Here is a 19,106-nt window from a genome sequence, read left to right as displayed (position 1 = left end):
TCTAAATCAGCGTGGCAGCACAGGGGTTGATCTGCCAAAGGCAGAAGCAGACACAAGTTTTTATCAGAGGATATTCTCTTGCAAGAGCAAGAGAATAACGTCAATCAGTTTCCATTGCTGTCAGTCAACATGCTGGTGACAATATACAATAGCGGCATTTCTAGCCTGGGCTCCATGGGAGCGTTTTTTCTGTTTCTTGTCTATTATGTTGCCAACTGAGTTTTAAAAACAACAGGTTCCTTATTAAGTGGAGAAGGCTGCCAGCAACATTTGAGTATAGTGGTTGTCAGGGCTTGAGGGGATTTAAAATTTTATTTCCACAACAAAATGTGCATCAATTTCCATGCTTTTGGCCCCATTTGATGGTTCATCTTTGCTATTAACTCATTTAACTCCACTTCTCCCATGCAGTTAGCAGGGCAAATGAAGAGTGTGGCTGAGACTTGACACATTCAAGAAGTGACTGTTATCTGAGGAAATTAGTCTAAGACATCTGAGTTATTAAAAATATAAATACAATTATCTAGCTTACCTTCATATAAAAAAATTTGCAATTCTGTTTGAGAAAAAGCAACAAAAAGGAAAATAACCAACCTCTTCCCCAGCACAAGCAACATTATCAGAACTTATCAGTCTTGGAGCATTTAGGCACATTTTTTGTGCTGTGTTGGAGAAGAAATTGGGTGTTTTTTACTTTTTGGTTGCACCTTCGAACTACCCTAAATTTGTATGAAATCTAACTGAATGGGGACTCCTTTTCTGACTGTTTCCAAAAGTAATCTGAGATCAAGAAGGAGTGCAGAGACAGGACTTGAGAAGGCAAAGGACAACACTGTAGGAAGCAGCCAGAAATGCAGGACGTTGACTTGCTGTACAACATGCTCAAGGGTAACAGAAGTCCACAGTCAAGCCCAAACTGATTAAACATATGCAGTGCTTATGCTGACTCATTTTCTTTACAAGAAATACAAACAAATAGGATTCAATAAAGAGGCAACAGTGAAATAGGCAACTGCAAGTTATTCAAATTATCTTTGCCCACATGGAAAAAAGGACCAGTTTTCCCATAGCAGCTTGAAAGTATTTTTGCCCCAAGCTCCATGATATAGAGAAGACCCTCCTTGACCTCCTGATCAGTCCTTTGACCAGTCAGTTATATGCTCCTATTGCTTTATATTATGGGAAGAATCAGGCTCCTTATGCCCCTAATTATGAGCCTAAGGATGAAGCTTTCAAGCCCTTTCTTAAGTCACGGTGATCCAAGTACAAACCCGAACTGGGATGTCAGCCATCAACCAGTATAGTTTGGTCACTGTGAAGTAGATATTATTTAAAATAATCACAGAGTCATAGAGTGCTTTGGATTGGAAGGGGCTTTAAAGACCACCTTGTTCCAGCCCTCTGCCATGGGCAGGGACACCTCTCACTATCCCAGGCTGCTCTGAGCCCTGTCCAACCTGGCCTTGGACACTTCCAGGGATGGGTCATCCACAGCTTCTCTGGGCAACCTGAGCCAGGGCCTCACCACTCTCACAGGGAAGAATTTCTTCCTAATATCTAATCCTTCCCTCTGTCAGTGTGAAGCCATTCACCCTTAACCTGTCACTCCATGCCTTTGTCAAAATTCCCTCTCCAGCTCTCCTTTATGTAGCCCCTTTATGTACTGGAAGGCTGCTATAAATAACTTAACAAAAAAGTTTCCCAGTTTACATCAGTAATTCAAAGAATAAATAAATGTTCATCCGATCTTCTAGGTAGCCTGATTTTCTTCTTTCTGTTTTTTCAGCCCAATACCCATCATGGCCAGGTCAAACCCCTCTAAGCCTATGTGACGCATGACAAGAAGACACGTACATCTGAAGTTGTTCATCTAGCAGCAACATTTGGCCTTAATATGTTCATTTTTTTATAGACTAGAAAAAAAAGCCAAGAATCACTTTCAGATATAAAGGAAAAAAAACAGATTTCAACTGCTAGGAAGGGTGAAACCCCACAACCTCAGCAGCTCGAGCGGTCAGCAGCGTCCCCCACGCACTCCTCAGGGCCGCGCCAGCTCCCTGCCTTGCAAGGCTGGTGAAGCCACTTGGATTTTTTTTTATTCACTTGCTTAAATGTCGTAGGCTTGAAAGTTTGACTTGAAATATAACATTAGTGGGTTTGTGGTAAAAGCAGCAGAGAGGATAGGATGACAGGCGGGGCAGAGGGGACTGATTGAAAGCAGGTGTGGAGGAGGAAGATGGGAGGAGGAGAAAGAGGAAAACATGACTGAGTAAGTAAATTCAATGTTATACATATTGAAAAAGAGCACCCATATATAGAGCACCCACCTGTGCTCACTTCATTTGAACATTGTTTTTTTAACATAAAACAAGAGACAGGCTTTAAAATCGAGTGACCAAAACAAGGCACAGCGTAGCACACGCTGCTCCCACAGAGGTGGCCGTGGCAGGAGTGCAGGGTGGGTTCTCCACGGTGTTTAATGCCCCACTGGAATGTTCTGGGATCTTATGGGAAGAAGAGCCCATAAAGACTTGAAGGTGGGCTTGATTTCTGGCTGCAGGGGGCATCTTGTATTTGTCTGTAGACACACATGCAGAGAGAATAAAATATAGTGGAGATTAATCATAGAAACATAGAATATTCTGAGCTGGAAGGGACTCACCAGGACCATCATCATCCAGCTCCTGACCTCACACAGGACAGCCTGAAGATCACACAGTGTGCCTGAGAGCATTGTCTAGATGTTTCTTGAGCTCTGGCAGACTTGATGCTGTGACCACTGTGCTGGAGAGCCTGTCCCAGTCCCAACCACCATCTGAGTGAAAAAAATTTTCCTGATATCCAGCCTAAACCTCCCTTGGCCCAGCTTCATGCCCTCAGGTCCTGTCATTGGGCAGCAGAAAGAGGAGATCAGTTTCTACCCCTGTGTTTCCTCTCATGAGGATATTGTGGACACCTATAAGGTCTCCCCTCTATGTTTCACCTGGTTTGGCCTCTTGAGTATCCTCATCATGTTCATTTGACCACTGCATACAGTACAGCCTTCTTCCCTTAACTAAACACATCCTCAAGAAAAAAAAAAAAAAAAAATCCCCCTTGTAAGGGGAAGGAAATTCCCAGGAAGAAAAATTAAAAATTATGGGACATTATTGACCATGTGAAGCTTTAGGGAGGCTGGTGAACCTCTTTCTCTCTCCACACATGCACACACCATCCCAATTCCATACAGTTTTACCTATTCTTTTACTGCATTTTTACTTGATTATATATATCATTGTCTCATTAACTGCAAACCTTTCCAGAGCACTGAAAAGGAGAGAGCATTAAAATACACTGCAAAGTCCTGCAGCTCAATTAACACACACCAGGGGGTTCAAGGGGAGGGGAAGGGGGAGTGGGGGTCAGCTCCAATTATAAAAGGCAAACTTATCTTTTTCTTTTTTTCTTCTCTTTTTTTTTTTTTTTGTAATATCAGCTAATTAGACTTTGACAACCAATTAGCAGATTTTTAGCTTTGCTGAGAATCAAGTTAGCACCGAGAAATGAGAAGGCAAGTAAACCAAACACGCAAAATGCTCCTCTTGTACCACAAACAGGCTGTCCTAAAGGAAAAAAATATGCCCAGGGCCAGATCCTGCTCCTGGATTTATGGCCCTTTCAGCTGGCTGTCACACCAGTTACTCGCAGGTGTAAATTGAGTGTAGGACTTGGCCTGCAAAACTTAAACTCACCATAACTCATGCAAACCCACAGCAGAGAAGCGCTCTCCAGCCTCCTTGCAAGGTTACATTTTAACTTTTAATAACCTTTTTTTTCCCATTTTTTTCCCCCCTACAAACCATGAAGTACCCAGATGATTATTTAGGATTAATGGATTATCAAAAGTGCCAGTTGGCACACTCCTGCTAAAGAGAAAAAGAAGGGGGGGGGAGAAGTGTAACAAATGCAGCTGTTTACTAATAAATAAAGCCTCAGCTGTAACAGAAATAAATTAGATGCATTTAATTGGTCAACTGCAAACCTCCTCTCTTTATTACAATGCTGCTTCTTGTTATTTTATGATGTCAGGGTAGATGGCAGACTGACAGAGTGTTTATGAATCACAGTTTGCAGATGGCACTCCTGGTTTTTCGGCAGTTATGAGCACAAGTAGCATGAGGACTCAATAGAGGGTTTTTGCCAGGGAGGACCCCCTGAGAATTAGCCGCCTTCATTTCTCTGGTGCCAATCTCCCCCTGACAGGAGCACTATTTCACAAAACCTACATTCAATAAATTATACTCGCCTGGCAAGAACTTGGAAATATTTAACACTCGGAGGATACCAGCGTCTCAATTTAATTTCTATTCATTTCCAGAGGACGCCAGGCACTACTTGGAACAGCCCTGGTTTGTGTGCGAGCACATGTGTTTCCCCCCTCCCCAGCTAAAAAGAAAATATAAAATATAATGGTCTGTGCAGCCAGGAATATCTCACCCTGCCTTCAAAATGCCTTCAAGTCTCCTGAGGACAGTTTATGGTCCCGTGCTCTGGTCCTCCCAAGTTGCCCTGCCTAATGACAGCTTTGTAATCCAGTTGGGAAATAATCTCACATGGCTGCACTCGGAGCTCATGAGCTGTAAAACTTCTGGATTGAACTCCTTCACCTGGTCACTTCAGTGAGCTACAAGCAAATGCAATGAGGGATGTGGTCATAATTGTCAACAGATTTGTAAATTTGTGTCATTAGTTATGCGCATAATGGATTTTATTCTAATGAGCTTGTTCATAAGAATGCTAGGAGGACCTGGCCCCTTTGGAGGAAATAAACTACAAACTTTGCCTATGCATTTTAAAACACATCAGTGCCACATAAAGGGGTAAAAAGAAATGCTTCCTCTCCTTTGAGTGCACTGCAGTTTTCACTTAGTTGAACCTGATGCAATAAGCTATGGTTCCTTTTACTGCTATAAACTCATTTCCTACCTTTCCTGGGTTTTCTCAGGGATACATAGGCATTTTCAGGTGGGGACATGTTTTTTTCTATTCATTGAATAAAACTGGAAACTATTGAGACTCTTTGGGCTCAAGATACCGGTGCGTAAATACTAAAGGCAGCCCTTGTCCATGCTCTCAGAAATGAAATTTATTTCAGGGCACAACATTTTCAAAGCTGCTACAGCCTAAAAACCATAGCACTTCTCCTGCCAAACCCAGCTAGAAATGCTGTGGTGCTCAGGGGGTCAGTCAACAGTACCTGATACACATGGAAGAACAGTAAAACTAAGTATTATTAAATCAGAGGTTTATTATATCTATTACTATTAAATGTATTCTTATTAAATCTAGTTATAGCATAAGCCTTGTTCTCCAGAGACAAAGAATGAGGCTTCTAGGCTTGCTCTTTGGGGAAATCTACTCCTGCTTTCCTTTGAAACAACCTGGATATTTTTATTGAATGCATAAACTGAGTGAAGAAGCAGACAAGCCCATGGAAACCTATTGGCACCTTTGCCAAAATGATGTTCTCCGCGTGCCCAGCGGAGCCCTCTTCCCCTGCTCTCCCTCCTCTCTCTCTCTGATCCTGCTTTTCAGCCAACCACACATAAAAATCTCCGGCATGTGCCAAGTACTACAGATGGGTCCATTGTAGCACACCCTAATGTTCATAGCTGACACCCAGGTGTTACAGTTTGTACTTGCTCGCTAGCCAGACGGTGGCTGTGTGCCAAGGGGAAGGCACAAAGCACTTGGATACCATGCTGAAAAGCTATATAAGAGAGACTTTAAGGGACAGAAGAGCAGGTAAGAGGCTAAGCAAAAGCAAGAGGAGACCCATCCACCAGCAAACACCTCCCTCTGCTGTGCATCCAGCCTCTCGTCCTGTCCCCATAAAGCTTTGATTTATTATTGGATTCTATCCAAGCATCCCTGTTCCCCTGACCTTATCCTCTGTCACACCAGCTCATTTCAAACGTACTGCTGATCCGCAAGTTATTTCAGGTCTGGCTAACAATGAAGTGACTTATTTAAAAGACATGGGCAGAGGGAGAATGGGCTGTCCACTTCTGATGTGCTCATCCCACCTGGATTATGAACACTGCCTGCACAGGATCTGAATGTGTAAGGAGCAGAGCTCCTGAAATCACACCAACCCTCTGTCTGCATGTATTTGAGTAGCCTGGAGAGTATTTGTGAGCCCTTCCTATTTAATAGCAGTAGCTGGAAAGGGTTAACAACAGTATCCTATTTTCTCTTCCATTTTCCCCTCCCAGGAGCCTACTCCCCTTCCAGCCTAATTTCCTTCAGTTTAATTAATTTTCAGTAATCACAAGTCTAGACACCACAAGCAGCAGCTTCACACCCCAGGTGACACGGTAACGCTCGCAGCGGATGGGCAAAGGGACACGATATGGTTTCATGCACCAGCCCCCTGTATGGAGCCAGAGCTGCCCATGTCTCAGCTAAGCCCTTTTTGCAGAACAAACAATTTTTTGGAGAACAAATGCTTTTAAGGATTCAGGTGCAGGGAGCTTTTCAACCATCTGGCTGGCGGGGGCTCCCCAGCTGTCTGCAGCGGGTGCGTTCGGAGCAGCACGTACGAGCAGGGTCCAACTCTTCGGAGACATGCCAAACCTGCGACACATGTGGAGAGCAACTGTGCAGCGCTGGCTCACTCCAGAAAGCCTTGGATCAGTGGTGTGTGGGCTATAAAGCCATGCACCATGTGTATGCTGTGGCCCAGGCAGGGTTTCTGGAGGGTTGGCAGCGCTTGCTGACACAATCAGAGGCCAACATCCACCTGCTATGTGACCCCACACCTCTCTACTCAGGGTAAATCCAGAGGTTCTCACTTCTTGGATAGAATTTCAGAAAGGAAGAAGAGAAAAGGGCAAGAGCAGCTCTGATGGCCCTGAGGAGGTCACCCTTTATTGACCATTTTTATTTGCTACCTGTGGCAAAGCAAGAAAAATTACGAGGTGTCAGGAAGACAAGTTAGGAAATAGTAGCAATCTCTTGGAAATACACAGAGATGGATCACTTGAGACAAACACAGGAAGAGCAGGACAGAAGTACCTCAAGGAGAACAGTGGCAGGGTGTCAGTAGAGTATGGAGGAGCAGAAGTGAACAAGACATTGCTTCATGCATTAAAAACTGCACCTTTTTCAACCCAGAACTATTCAACAAAAGATTGGATGTAGCAGTTAGTGTCATGGTCTAGTTGGCAAGGTGGTGAAAAGTCAAGGTTTTGGACTCAAGGTTCTAGATCTCAGAAGTCCTTTTCCAAACTAAATAATTCTGTAATTTATAAATCCCCGAGGTGAAGCACCTCCTACAGTTGCCACCATGTATTGGTTTTCCATGCATTAATATGGATTATTTTGCATCCTGACACTCACAGTCACTGATTGAAGTCACTTGCACTATTCCCCACTCATGAGCACTCATGAGCTCCAGAAAACACTTGGTGGTGTTTTAGGAACTTGCACATATTGGAAAGTAATCCCACAGCACATGAGAATGAATTTGGGATCCAAGGAGAGAGCTAACACCCACCAGCCCTAGTAGCTGCTGCTTACACAGAGGCTCCGGACCAATTTTTAGCCCTATAAAAAGCACACATTTTAAAACACACAAAATTGGACCAACTGATAGCCAGCCAACTTTTGGTATAATCTCTCTTTCAATCTAACGCCAGTAAAGGAAGAAAAAGAATACTAATGAAGACGCTTGACAGAAAGGACAGTTAGTTCATGCATGCATTAGTGAACAGCTATGGTGTGTGAAAAAAAAAAAAACCTTCCTATCCTTTGGTTGCAGAATATCACTGTTAAAATATTTCCCCACCCTCAGCCCAGTCTGAGATTTAGTACTGGTATTTATTGAGCACAGTCCACAGGGCTCTCTTTCCAGCCTCTTCTGAAGATTCCCACCTTCACCAGGACTAAGGAGGGTGAAAGCCAGCCCTTGCTTGGCCCTCCCTGTAAAGCCTGGTCCTTATTAGAGATCATTGCTCACAAATTGCTGGCTTGCAGCAGGGCAATGCACTGCTGCATCCCCAGCCCTCACAGCTCGTATTTAACTCCCACACAACCTGTGTATTCAGGTTGGGAGCACAAAGCCTCCCTCAGAGGGTCACTTCCTTCCTCTTCTGAAATGAATGACTCCACAGATCTGTTGGTTGGGCACAGACATTCCTATGGAGAGAAAGTAAATATTTCACCCTGTTTATGAAGACTGAGAATAATGCCCTGGGCTTTATTGAGCTGGGATCAGCAGCATCCAAGACACTTGCAGCACTGTATCATGACCCAGGATGAATAACACCATCCTCATCCACCCCAAAGTCACAGAATCACAAAATGGCTTGGTTTAGACAGGACTTTAAACTCATCCAGTTTCAACTCCCCTGCCATGGGGAGGGACACCTTCCTCTAGACAGGTTGCTTCAAGCCCCATTCAGCCTGGCCTTGGACACTTCCAGGGATGGGGCATCCACAGGTTCTCTCGACAATGTGTCCCAGTGCATCACCTCCTCACAGAGAAGAACTTCTTCCATGTATCTAACCTAAATTTTCACCCATGACTCCTTGTCCTATCCCCAAAGCTCCTGATGAAGAGTCCCTCTCTGGCCTCCTTGTAATATTTTCCGGCTTCTGATTATTATGTTGTAGTTACTGAAACGAGACCACCTGATTCCTGAAAGGTTTTTTGTGTGTGTGTTCCCAGCAAGCAAAGCAAAACAAAATAAATTAACTTCACAGGACAAAGCACATTAAAGTCTATTTGGCTGTAACGAGCTAGATTTACTAATGCACTCAGGATGCTCAAAAAAATGGAAGTTCACTTTTCCAGTCACCTTTCTCTCCTCTCATGCACTACCCCCATCCCTTCCTTTCAGTAGATTATGTGAGACTCATTACTTTTTATAGCTCTGAACAAAAAACATAATCTTACTGTTTCTTACTAATATTAGGCAATGACATAATGCCATTTGCAGAGGTGTCACTGACTTTTACTGGCTTCTGATGGCAGGGCTCCCCACTTTATATTCTGTTTTATGTAAGCCTCCTCAGAATTTATTGACCTCAAAGGATTTCTCAAGTTGCTTAATTATAAAAGGAAGAAGACAGCACAGTGGCTTAGTGAACCAACATAAAATCAGCTAAAATATGTCATTACAGAGAGGGATGGTGGAGGGAGATGTGCAGCAAGAAGCAGTTTCTAGGGTCTGAGCCCAAGAGGCAAAGCCTTCTCTCTGAGTTATTCCCCAGCTGGAATGCTGCAGGGTGAGGCTGAGGATGGTGTCCAGGTTGTCCTGGTGTTCCATAGGTGTGTTGTGTTCATTCCAAGTGAGATAGGGACAGAGGCTATGGGCACCTTGAGGCAAAGACAACGAGGAAACAAGAAAGAAATTCTGCAGGAGACCTTCCAGAGCCACCTCAACACAGGAGAAACTGTCAGAGAAAAATCTGTGTAAGGTCTTGCTGCTTACCCTATCAACCAAACCAAATCATGGACTAAACTACTACCAGAACAAGTCTACTGCTGCAGGAGCTGGCTGGGGATTTCACTCATCCCCAGGAAAAAGGAGGAAGAAAATCCCTAAAGCTACTGCTGCCTCCAACTTCAGATCTGGGCATATGGGGACAGTTTGGTCAAGCTCATTCCCTGAAGCATCTTTGGTGTCTGCTTGTGACCCAGTACTGGAAATGGCTTTTTGTCAGCTGCTTCAGCTTCCAAACCCATATTCCTGGGGAGGAAAAAAAAAAAAAAAAAAGAAACAGGAAGCAAGGCACTGGTGAAAAAACAAACCAGCAGCAGTCACTGCCCATTTAGCAAGGGGGATTTAATGACTTGAGGCAGACTTCCTTGAGCTTAGCGTTGCACAGCAGTTACTTGCTTCACACACTCTCTTGTCCAAACTCAAAGCAACATTTCCAATGCCGTCCTTTCTCCTCTGGAACTAAGGGATTTCTCAAGGTTACTGTGGGAAAAGCAGCTTACTAAGGAGAGAGGCTGGAAAAAAATTAGTTAAGATCACAAATCTGGGTAAAAATTATTAAAATACATGCATGTGCTGCAAGAAAGGCCACTGGCTTCTCTGCATGACCTGCAGCAGGAACAGCACTGATGTGTTGGTACAACACCCAGCACAGGGTGACAGGCAGCAGCCCCTTCTGTGGCTTCTTATTTCTTAGTTACTTCTAATTTCAAAGTGGTAGAAGAGGCAGTTCAGATTGTTTAAAGATGTTATTTTGGTCTCTCCTACACCGCTTGGTACGCGGCCCATGACTGTGTCCAAAAGAGGCAGATTTGGCTGGAAAGACTGAATGCTGCTTAGTATTTTCCCTGTTATATTTTCACATCTTGGGGAAAACTGTGGCAGTGAGGGATCTGTACCTAAGCTTTTCTAATTCGTGTGGCCATCACTTACTCGGCACGACACCACAGGTCTCACGTCTCTTGGCAGCAGTACAGGGCTCGCACTTTCATATGGATGAAGTATTTGTGAGCAATTTCTCCGATTTATTAAGCATGAACAGGCTCCTCTTAGCATGGAGCAGATAGAATTTTTTAAAAACATTTCAACAAATCTGCTCCTGTGGGACTGGGACAGAAAGCTTTGCCACGTATGCACATGTGATTTTTTTCTTATGTTGCCCTTCAGCCTCACGGGTTTTGATGAAACTAAGAATTGGATTTATGGCTTTGTGCAGAAGAAGAGTGCACTTACAGCTCTATGGCTTAGTGGAAAATAGTCATATGGGCATATTTCCTTCCCTTATAAGACAGCTCCATTTGATCCATGGACTGGGAATATATAAACAAGACCTGAGATATGAAGCTTGCCTCTGAAGGACTAGAAAACAACGTGGAAATGAAAAGACTAAATAAGGGGTGTCTCCATGGGGTTCTCACAGTAGGAAGGAGAGAACATATGGAACCAGGAAAGCCGTTTCACGTGCGTGAAAATAGAAAAGGCAGCAAGGAACCATCCTCAGAGAGTGAAATTGGAAGAAATGGGGGAAAGGAGGTTAAGACATGAAGCATAAGCAAATCAGACTGAGGGAATAGGCAAAGAGCAGGATGAAGGAGACCAGAGAGCTGCAGATCCCGCCTTGCAAGCAGAAGACCTGGCTGAAGTGGTAAGGGGGAGGCTGGCAGCATTCCCCCTGAGCAAAGGGGCTTGATGGCTCCTCACCCACAAGCTCCTAAAGAAATGCTGATAGGAAGGAGGGGCACATGTCCATTTTATAACTTCATGTTGTTTACTACTTCTATGAAATTTTTTAAAAATATACACATGATGCTCTGGGAAAGAAGCCAAAGCTGTTTCAAGTTTGGATGTCCCTCTGTGCATGCTATGGGCTGCTGCTACTCTCCAGAGAGGGGCAACCACAGAGGATTTTTTGGCTTTTCCCTGCAAAAAGGACCCAGAAAAGGGGCCCCAGGCATCCAGGCAGAGCAACGTGGGATTTCATATGTGCACTGATTTCTGCCTCAGAGAGAAGTCCTGTACTTTTTCACAACTGGAGTTCACCAGGTATTTTATGACCCAACAGGTTTCTTGTGCCCTGAAAATGGGGTTTCAAACCTTGCAAGTGCAAAGGGTTGGACCTGGGTACAAATTTGATGTTTGTTTGGCAAGTCCTAAATATTCCTTTGGCATAAGAATAGAAATTATTTTAAGCTCTACAAAATATTTTTGTGAGTCAAGAAAATGTAGCACCATCACCATTCAGTGAAGTTTTAGCCTTGCTGGTGCTTCTTCCCCTATAGCCCATGGAAGTCTTTAAAGCACCTACATAACACAAGAAGCAAACCCAGTATTTTATTCTTCTTTTACAGACTGGATCTGGCATTTCTGAAAGGAATCATCAAGTCCACATAATTTATTGTATTTTTTCACTCACAAATTCTTAAAAGTAGAAACCCAAATTAGGCCAAAGCATATGTTACTGCCATGAAGTGAGTGAAACCACATCACCTGCATCCCAGTCTTACAAAACACCAGGTTTCTTCCTTGTTCTTCTGCAGACCAATAAACACAATGTTCATGATGGAGTTTAGACCTGCCATGCCACTCAAAAACCTGATAATAAAATATTTTATGGTGAAAGGATGTCAGAAGGACTTCACTGCTGGCAGAGAGACAATTAATTAATATTACTCTCCATTCCACCTCTTTGAAGCTTTATTCCCAGAGATGGCACTCTGGCTCTCTTGAAAGGAGTGTGAGCATTAACACTGCCTTCAACTGGTTTTGGACCTTAAATATTAAAAAAACCCAAACCATGCCATGTTCTTCCCAACAAGATTCAGTGTTAAAAATAGATTAAAGAGAATGGAGAAAACATACAGAAGGGAATAAAGAAAGTGGGAGACAGACATAGAGTGTGAAAAAAGAGCAACTCTGGCCTAACTGAAGACAACCAGAGTTTTGCCACTAACTTCAATATAAACAAGCCTTTGCTCAGAGACCAGAAACCAGCTTTTTCTGCATGAATAGTTTTTGCTGGATTGCATTGTGTGGCTTGTCACAGTTCTGTACCAGGCATCAGAGTGCACAGCCTTGTTATGAACCAGCTTTCAGGGACAACCCATGCAATGCAAGCCAGATCTTCTCTATAATGTGGGTGGGCTTGGAGATGCTGGTGTTGAGATGAGTTCCTCTCATTTCTTTCTTTCTTTTTTCCTTTGTAAGTCTTTATGCACCGAATGTCACTTAGATAGCTAACCTGGAAAGATGAGGGATTTCATCGTTGACTGGCATGATGTAGATGTAAAGTGTCCCTTGGACTGTGCGCTTGCCATCTGTCAGCTGCATGGTAAAACTATCCTCTAGGCTTTCTGTGTCATTATGCATGTACAGCAGCATCAGTCCTACAGGAAAAAGGGGGAAATTAAAATAGAAATCCTGTATTCTCTAAAAACTTAGAACATAGATATCATATTATTAAAAAAAAAAAAAAAAGCTCCACAGCTCTCTGGAGTTTAAGACATCACTTGTGCTCTTTAAACACTACAGATTCAGAAAGTCCATCCTGCTTCCACTGAAAGAAATCCTTGCTGCTGCTGTGATGCCAATGCCCATGTAAGCTCATACAACCCCCAGCCCAAGCAGCACTCAAATGAGATGCTACTCCTCTGTCAGCGTCTCCCCACAGCTGCTCCCCCACACAGCTGAGCTTTCCAAGGCTTTCATATTTCTCATCTGTGGTCTCCCACCTTGCCTCATAGCTCAGACCCCTCCCAAGGTTAAGACTGTGTTTAGCAGCCCTGGGTGGAGGCTTTATTCTTGCTGTGATTCCTGCAAATGCAAGAGCAGAAGCAGCACAGCAGGGCTCTGGAACTCATTCCCAGCTAACTTAGGGAGCAGAGAACGAGCCAAGCTCGGCACACTTTGGAGCAGACCCCATGGGAGGCCTCAATTGCTAGTGAGATACTGGCAATATCTTCAGTAAATTTTGGGGGCACTTAAAAGAGATTCATACATGATGTGCTCTTCAATACATCTGCTTTCAGGGCTAGAGTGCTCCCTAAATTCCTTATTCCCTGGGCACAAGCACAGCCCTTGTCACCACGGTATCCAAATGCTTCACACTCGGTCAGTGGCCATGGCTTGCCAAGCCCTCACTGTGTCAGGAAAACACAGCTGGGCACAAGCCAAATTTGACAAGTAACCTGGAAAGTCAGGGACGGCAGGAAGATGGGAAACTGCTCCTGGAGACCTGGTGCTGCTTCCTACCCGTGTGTGGCTTTTCAATCCATTTTGGGGCAAGGAAATGGGAAAACATGGAATCAAGGTGTTCATGGAATAGGCTTAACTAGCAGTGTATGCAGGAAAATACATAGAACGTGTGCTTGAATACACCGCAGGGGAAAATAATGAAATTTTTTTTTTTTTTTTTTTTTTTTTTAATTAAAAAGACTACACTAAACCCAGACAAGGGTAATTCCCCGGCACAAGGAGCCGGCTCCGCGGTGGGGCCGGGTGCAGTGAGCGGCCGCCCCCGGCAGGGGCCCCCCGCGGCCCGCGCTGGGCACAGGCCGGGCCCGCCGCCTGCGCCCCACGGCCCTGGAAACAAGAGGCGTTCACTTGGGAAAAACCCTTCAAGGGCACCGAATCCCTCTCTTCCCCCAGCACTGCCAAGGCCACTACTAAACCATGTCACCACATGCCACATCCACGCGGGTTTTAAATGTCTCCAGCGATGGGGACTCCACCACTGCCCTGGGCAGCAGGGCAACCTGTTCAATGAGGAAATTTGCCCGAATATTAAATCTATACTTTCCTCGGCACGGCTTAAGTCTGTTTCCTCTTGTCCTGTCGCTTGTTACTTGGGAGCAGAGCCCCCGGCTGTCCCCTCCTGTCAGGAGTTGTGCAGACCCACAAGGGTCACCCTGATCCTCCTTTTCTCCAGGCTGAGCCCCCTCAGCTCCCTCAGGGATCCTCCAGCCCCTTCCCGGCTCCCTCAGGGATCCTCCAGCCCCTTCCCAGCTCCCTCAGGGATTCTCCAGCCCCTTCCCGGCTCCCTCAGGGATTCTCCAGCCCCTTCCCAGTTCCCTCAGGGATCCTCCAGCCCCTTCCCAGTTCCCTCAGGGATCCTCCGGCCCCTTCCCAGTTCCCTCAGGGATCCTCCGGCCCCTTCCCGGCTCCCTCAGGGATTCTCCAGCCCCTTCCCAGCTCCTCAGCTGCTCCTCATCACACATGTTCTCTGGCCCAAAGGTGCACCAAAAGTTAAACAACACAAGGGTACAAGGAAAGGTGAGGTGTCATCACTCACACCTTGCTGGAGCTCAGCCGGGGAAAAAGCAGTAAATCATAGAATCCTAGAATGGTTTGGGTCAGAAGGAATTTAAAACCCGTATAATTCCACCCTCTACAGTGTATAGGGATATCTTACACTAGACCAGGTTGCTCCAAGCCCTGTCCAACCTTGCCTTGAACGCTTCCGGGGATGGGTCATCCACAGCTTTTCTGTGCAGCCTGTTCCAGTGCCACACCTCACCAGCATCTCCACCAGTGAGTCCATAAGCTGGTGGAGGATGATGATGATATTCAGTGTGCCCATGGCAATGGCAAAGTCTTCACCATTCAGCATTAACTCTGTAACACTCTGGACACCTTCTCCAACCTGCTGCAAGGAAAATTATGTCAAAGGAGAGGAAATACAACTAGGGCAATCATCAAGATTTATGAAGAAAAGTTAAACAAGAACTTTTAAAACATAATGATGGGAGACATTTTGACAAAAATATATCCCAGCAAACACTTCTGCCTTTCTGATAGAAATATTCAAACTTCCAGTGGAAGCAGGCATTTGCCTTTTGTTTTCAAAAATCAGTTTCTGGAGGCCAGATGCACAGAGAGGGACTCATTCTGCATCCAAACCTGCAGACCCTGCCCGCCTTTACCAGGACATATGAGGGGATCCTAAGAAGGAAGAACACATCCCATCATTGCCCTCAGCATGTGCTCTGCCACATGGGTACAAGGCTGCAAAGTCTACAGGTGCTCCCAGATTTGCTTTCTCTCCCTTCACCCAGGGACTGCCACATATCATCGCTAATGAAACCTCCGTTTACATTACTCGGTCCTTTCCCACTCACAGCATATGCTCACTGGAAAAAAAAAAACTAAAAGAAATTACTGCTGGTAGCCCCACTGCAGGATCTTTTTTTTTTTTTTTGCACTTCAAAGTAGTCTATAATGTACGATGGAGCGCCAACGCTTTCATTGACATATAGCTTGTTCACTTGGATGTCACGAGAGAGCACACGAGTGAATCTAAACAGCGCAGCAAGCTAGTTAGATGGCTAATCTGGTGGGTTGCTTTGATTTCATAAATAAATTAGTTTAGTCTTCTGAACAGGGAGGGAAACACGAACCAGTGATCTCAGCAGCACTGCTGCCCTTCATTACCGAGAGGGCCTTGCTCAATTAGAAATGCCATTTGTTTTGATTATGAGGTTTTATGTGAGTAGAACCAAATTTTACCCTAATACATTGAATAAGGACTTGTATAAAGAACCACAGCCAGAGCTGTTTTCCAGCTGAAATACTGGACACAGGCAGTATGTTAAGGGATGCAGGTAAGGGACTGAGGGCTGGGGGTGCAGACCAGCACCCCCAAGGGTGTCCTGCATTCAGGCTGTGTTAGCACTAATTGCTGCCAGCTCACCGCTGACAGCGTACCAGACACCAGCATGAGTTTTTCTTGGGAATGAACCACAGGATTTTTTTTTTCCTGCCTCCCTTCTGGATGGAAATAGCTCATTAAATATTTAATTTTTCAATTAAAGAGTCACTTTGAAAAAACAAAAGTTAATATTCATCCTTTTAACATGTGGCGGGTTCAGAGCAGCCGTGCTCTTTGCACACATCAGAACCAGAGCTCAGACATGAGCAGAAACTGTTTAAAATGCATCTGAACTGCGTAATGCACAAAAAAAGGCAAAAAAAAAAAAAACCTACAAAAAAAAGAGGAGTGCTTCAGTCAAAATAAATGCAAATCCCACAAAACTTGAACAAAAAAGTAGATGGTAATATAGTATTTTTTTTTTAAAGGTGTGTTTAAAGTGGAGTATTTCAGGTGGTATTTGAAATCATATTTCATCTAAAAGCATCATAAAATAATTAGGCAAGATGGTAAATGAAATCTTTAGATTCCACAGGAACATGTTTTTCATTGAATTTGGTCAGCAAGACATTGGTAAAAGATTTTCAATCTGATTTTGCAAAAAGGCCTTCAAATTTTCACTGCTGTGCTGCAGCCCATTTGCTCTATTGTAGAAGGACAAGTTAGTGATTAGCTCAGTGCTTTGAAATTTCGATTTCAATGCACCATCCCTGAGCCAGCTCACACAAATCTTTAACCTCTTTGCATCCCACTTCTTTCTCTGTGGCTGGAGGTGGTGGCACTTCCCTTCCTACAACCTTTTAGGGGGACAAATGAAGACTCTGGTGCAGAGGTGATGGGACCACACAGCCCTGTGCCATTTATTGGGATCCCAACCTTGTGGAAGTGGAAGTACAAAATGAAACCACTTTATTATGGGCAGATTAGAACTCTGGAGTTTTGCTGCACGGTTTCTGTAGAGCCAGGTTATAGATGCACAAGCAGGAGATCCTTCCACCCATGTGAGTCATTTCCTTGGGTCATAACATCCCTATTTATGGAACCTATTTTAGCACTTCTTAAGAATTGCCTACAATTAATGCAGCTAAAATTGCGTGTTCAGCAGGAGGGAAAGCTGTGCCTTGACACAGCTTGGGAGAACTAGAGCCAGCTGAAAGAAATATAATCTCACCTTGAACTTTACGTAAAACAAAGACACTTCTTCGAGTGATGGAAAAATTCATTGGAAAAAGCTGATGTGAGTGGCAGAGAGATGGGTGGACTTTTTAGCAGAGACAAGTGTGCTTTGAAGCACTGTAGATTTTTAAGATCTATCTGCTAAGATAGCCAGACTCATGAAGGGTCACAAATAAAGAATTTTTTAAAATCATTGCTCTGTTGAACCTGCTAATTTGTATTTCACAATGGCATTTCTTCAAATAAAACCTACATAATTCTGTGTCACTGAATTATGGAAGAGTTTTTCCAACTCTTCCAACACTGTGGAAGAGTTTTTCCAACTCCAAAACAAAATGGAATTTTGTGTTCATTTGGAGTACAACACAATGGAAGAGGAGGTACCTAGGCTGTGTAACCTCACTGTAATGAAATGTGATTGAGGGTCAGTAAACTGGGCAAATGAGGCTCAGAGTTGCAGATCATTTGGTTGAATTTTAGGAAATGACTCAGCAGAGTTTTCTTATATGGACAGTTGTATGGAGGGACCAATTTCAAGCATCCTTCATCTAGAGTCATCTCTGTCAAAGTCAGGATGCCCTGGCAACACTTCTATTCCAGATGCAGACTGTTTTTTGGGAATATGCTCCCAAATTTTTGTCACAGATGACTGAAAGAGTAGGACAAAGGGATGATCATGCTCTTTGTGATCACAGGGCACTTGTCCTCAAAATAATCTGGAAACAAAACTTGCATGGGTACAGCAGAGAAGAAGCAGCCAAAATTCTTTTTTTTTTGTTATGTAGATAGCAGTAGTAGCAAGGTAGCTGGGACACAGGGGAGTGCCAGAGTGAGAAGCTCTGTAAAGGAGCAGAGCAGATACTCAGGCCTAACACTTGCAAGGTTACCTTGTCTCCTCCTCCAGCCTGAGCTGTTGCTGTCCAGGTCCCTGTGGCTTCCTCCAGTCTTGCTGTGGCGTATGTGGCATAAAATGCCCCTAGAGGGAGGGATGGATACACAAGTGCTTATTTTATGCAACAAATCAAGGAAAACAGTTGAAATTTTGATCCTAAGACAATGAACATTTGGTAACATCCTTGACTAAACTATAGATTTCATACTTTAAAAAAACTCTGCCAAATCAGTTTAAAGAAAAAAGTTGTGAATTTCTGTCTCCCGTCCTCTTGTTCAAGGACAACCCCAGTTGTCCTTGTGATTAATACAAATAAACTGCTACAGAAATAACATCAGGCTTAAAAATTCTCAGTCAAGTTCCTTGGTATGCTGCAGCAAGGTCGAATCCATGGGGGTAACATATTTTCATTACCTCTTTTGCTGGTGGCCTCTGTTGCTGCAAAGCACTCCAGCATTCTACCCAACGTCGAGCGCTGCCGTTTCAAAGGACACGGCTTGTTCGGGACCAAAATACACGGCAGTTGTTGCCCTTTCCATTTAGGCCTTAAGCCCTGAATCGACAGTAAGAATCCTGGACATGGGAAAATACAGTGCTGACAAATACGTAATTCAATTAAATGGGCTGGCATTGTTTAAGCAATAGCCCTTTCCTCTGATCCATCTCTTTCAGAGCTCTGTGTCTTAATATTATGGCCTACTTGAAACACTCAAGCTCATGAATGGATTAAAGAGGGTTTCATTTGTTTTATTTATTATTTTACTGCTTTGCTTGGCTTTTTGCAAACAGGGGAGGCACAGGCCTCATTTAGAATTCACTGTAACATGCACATTCTTCCCTCTGTCGAGAGGAGAAGGGGGAAAGAAAACAACAACAAAAAGATCGCAACTCTTTGTAAAGTACCAAAACT

General features: G+C 44.1%; 1 long non-coding RNA gene across 1 annotated transcript; it reads right to left on the bottom strand.

Moving 5' to 3' along the window:
- Positions 1 to 18,067: 18,067 nt before the first annotated feature.
- Positions 18,068 to 18,803, bottom strand: LOC140684608 (uncharacterized). The gene is made up of 2 exons (XR_012057092.1): positions 18,611 to 18,803; positions 18,068 to 18,280 (listed from the first exon to the last, which is right to left on the bottom strand). It is a non-coding gene; the product is annotated as an uncharacterized lncRNA (long non-coding RNA).
- Between the last annotated feature and the right edge of the window lie 303 nt (positions 18,804 to 19,106).

The sequence above is a fragment of the Taeniopygia guttata genome, chromosome 8 (assembly GCF_048771995.1).
Source record: "Taeniopygia guttata chromosome 8, bTaeGut7.mat, whole genome shotgun sequence".
NCBI classification, from domain to species: Eukaryota; Metazoa; Chordata; class Aves; order Passeriformes; family Estrildidae; genus Taeniopygia; species Taeniopygia guttata.
This window is presented reverse-complemented; position numbering and strand designations above follow the sequence as displayed.